Source organism: Ictalurus punctatus, chromosome 3 (genome assembly GCF_001660625.3).
Source record: "Ictalurus punctatus breed USDA103 chromosome 3, Coco_2.0, whole genome shotgun sequence".
Taxonomy (NCBI): Eukaryota; Metazoa; Chordata; class Actinopteri; order Siluriformes; family Ictaluridae; genus Ictalurus; species Ictalurus punctatus.
Genome location: NC_030418.2, coordinates 10,798,864 through 10,802,769, shown reverse-complemented (window position 1 = coordinate 10,802,769; position 3,906 = coordinate 10,798,864).

Genomic DNA, 3,906 nt, shown 5'->3' with positions numbered 1-3,906 from the left:
TCTTGTTCAATGTTGATAGGATTGACCCTACGCATGCTGGGGATAGAAATGCCCTCATCATCATAGAATACTTATAACCCCTAGAAAAGTTGTACAATGCACCGGAGAAAGCATACTTTTCTGAGGTTCAATCTAAGCCCCCAGCTCTTCATGTGGACAAGAACAACATCTCGATGTGGAACCGCCAGTTCCCTGGATCATGCTAGAATTAACCAGTCATCCAGGTAGTTTAGTACACAGATGCCCTGGAGTCCACAAACCTCAGGAACTTCCTGTGACTGGGCAATATTTCTATGTGGAAATATGCACCTTGTAGATCTATCATCACAAACCAGTCCTCAAATTGAATCTGTGAACGATAAGTCTGGGCATCAGCATCATGAACCTGTATGTCCGAAGAGCACAGTTCAGATGGCGCAGATCTAAAATTGGCTGCATACTACTCTCTTTTTTTGTGGACCAGGAAATGTCCTATGGCTCTTTTGTCCAAGAGGGATCTTACTTCCTGCACTAGCATTGGGCTCTGCTCTGTGTTGACTACTGTGGTGAGCACACCTCTGAACCGGTGTGTGTGTGTGTGTGTGGGGGGGGGGGGGGGGGGGGGGGGTCGAGCTCTGAACTGGACCCAGTAACCCTTTCCTATGGGAAACAGAACCCATGGAGACACGTTTGGCAGTAGTTTCCACGCTGCCATATGGTCTTTTAGTGACATTAACTTTTCCACATTCTATTGGAGGGAAAGCATCAGGTTGTCATTGCCCTATGACAGCTTGCTGACCAGAGAACACTGAAAACTTGGGACAGCCTTGGTTAGGGGAGGTCCTACAGTAGCACTGGGGGCTATCTGCCCTAACAACCTCATGTCCCCTGATACATCCAACCATGGCCCCTCAGGACCACTCCTCCTTTGTCTGCTTGGCCTTTATGACCATTCCCAGATCAGGCCTAGTAGCAGGCCACAACTGTGTGTGGTTCCCCTGGCTGTCTGCTTGGTGGGCCTGCAACACACCCATTGTCTGGAGTGACTCACAAGCATTACTGCAAAGGCCTTGTCCACCAACGCCACAATGGCCTTACATGGCTTGAAGGGCAAAGTCCCCCTAAGTTTCCTGCTGTCGATGGAGAGAGGTAGCTCACAAGCACCTCCTCCAGCTTCAGCATAGCTAAATACCCATGCCATTCATTCCCCACGATGGCCGAATAATTCAATATCGTTTGGTTATAATTATGGCTTACGCATGGTTTTCCCCCCAGAAGCGTGATATTTTGTCATAGATATCGTGTGAAGGGATTCATTGTCACTGGAGAGAAAAAAGCTCATCCAGCCTTAATAATCACTTCAAACAACTGTTTATATGCTGCTCTCAGTTTTTAGCACACCCTCTGGCTCCTCGGAGTCAGAGAGGATTTATTTATTTATTTATTTATTTATTTATTTATTTATTTAGTGTGTGTGTGTGTGTCTGGGTTTTTTTTTTTTTTTTTTGCCTTTCCATAGCAGAAGGAGGAGTCGTGACGCGAGCTCCAAAATCCAGCGGAGAGCCAGACCTGGAAAACAGAGCAAGAGATAACGCAGCGCTCGTCTCTGGCTCCTCTTACAGATCCATACGAGATCCCCCAGACCTGAGATGGCTGGCTGCCTTGAAACCCAACTTGCTTCGGTCGAGAAGAGAGCGAGTCGCGAGCAGAGCTGCCTACTTGTAAGGTTTTCACAATGTGCACAGTCAGACCTCTCGAGGGTTGACACACATTCTGTGTGAAATCCTCCCCATGATGAAACAGGAGTAAGGTGTAACACACTTCCTGAATTCTCTCACGTGTACTTTTCACGCGACAGAAAAGAAAAGAGATTTTTCTTTTCTTTTTTTTTGGAAAAGATAGAGAGGAAATGAAGAGTCTTTTTGCGAGCATTACACAAACGATTGACATGCAGGCTCCCTGAAGATAACAAGGCTGATGGCGCAGTTCACAGGTGTTGTTTATATATCACCCGTCACCTGATCACGGCAGGCCTATAAATAGTCATGATGTTACACAAGCTTCAGAAACTGGTCACACATGAGGGCATTTCCCACAGCATTCAACTAATGCAATGTGGAGTTCTCTTTGAAAGGGAACATTTGATCCTCTTTGAAACAGTGCCTATTTATAAAGGTGATACACTCAATCAAATGACACATAAAATTTACATTTTGTGGTAATTTCCACGATATAAATGAACAAAAAATAGATCAGTCACATGGAAAAGTAAGTACACCCCTACATTTATCATGCCAGTGATAAATGCCAGTGATTAGAAGCTGCTTAGGGAGTGCAGGTGGAACCTGTCTCGTGCTCTCTTTGCTATTGAGGTGTGTGGTGTCATCATACAGCTACAGAGTTCAATAAAACCTTCAGAAAAAAGGTAGTGGATGCCTAGGAGTCTGGCAAGGGATTTAAAAAGATCTCCAAATTATTTGAAATACATCATTCCACTGTAAGGAAAAAAATATGCAAATGGCACAGATTTCAAACAACTGCCAATTTGTCCAGAACTGGCCGTGCAAACAAATTCAGCCCAAGAGCAGACCGTCTGATGCATACAGAAGTCTCCAAAAATTTAATCACAGGATCTGCAACTGTTGGTGTCAAAGGGCATGCTTCTACAATCTACAAAGAACGAGATTGCACAAATTTGACTTGCATGAGAGGTGTGCCTAAAAAAAACCTTTGCAAGACTACAGTTTGCCAATGAGCATATGGACAGAGACCTGGCCTTTTGGAATAATGCATTCTGGACAGACGAGTTATTTGACCACAGTAACAACAGACATGTTTGGTGCAAAACAAAGACAGCTTTTCAGGAGAAGCACCTCATACCAACTGTGATGCACGATGGTGGAAATGCTGTGGTTTGGGGTTGCTTCATTTCCTCAGGGATTGGACAGCTTGCATTCATAGATTCAGCTATGAATTCTGCATCATATCAAAGAGCGCTTGAAGATAATGTGAGCCCATCTGTTCAAAAGTTGAAGTTGAACTGAAAGTAGACCTTTAAAACACACTAGCAAATCCACCAAGGAATGGCTCAAAAAGAAGAAATGGAGGGTTATGGAATGGCCTAGTCAAAGCCCGGATTTGAATCCCATTGAAATCTTGTGGGGGGATTTGAAACAGTACATGCAAAAAAAAAAAAAAAAAAACCCTCAAACATCTTGCAACTGAAAGAATATTGCATGGAAGAGTGATCAAAAATTTCAGCAAGCCTAGTGGACAATTATGCAAAACACCTACAAGAAGTGAAGAGGGCTTCTGAGGCCAAGGGTGTACTTATTTTTCCACAGCACAATATCATATCTATTGATATTGCTGTTGAATAGATGATTGAAAAAGTTAATTTTCCTTATGTTTTTTTCAAGTATATCGACTTAATTAATAGGCACTGTTTAAAAGATGACTAAATGTTTGCTTGTCCACAACTTGATTTCAGAGGATCAAACACAAGTGGCTAAACTGGTTATAAGTTACAACTATAATGAATTCAGAGATTTCTCTGATGCCCATACTCATAAGTTCCTATGTACAGAATTGCACTTTTTGACTACATATGTAGAATACAGATATAGAAGAGAAATTATTTATAATCACACTCTCTGTTGTCACCCAGACGAGGAGGGGCTCCCTTTTGAGTTTGGTTCCTCTCAAGGTTTTTTCCTCCTATCGTCTCAGGGACCAAGCTACAGTCACCTCTGGCTTGCTCATTAAGGATAAATTTTTACTTTTAAAATTTATATTCAGAATTTATATATTTTTCTAAAGCTGCTGTGTGACAACATCCATTGTTAAAAGCGTTATACAAATAAAATTTAATTGAATTGTGTCATGTAATGAGGTTTGAGACAGATGCAATCGTAGTTAAGAGCTTTA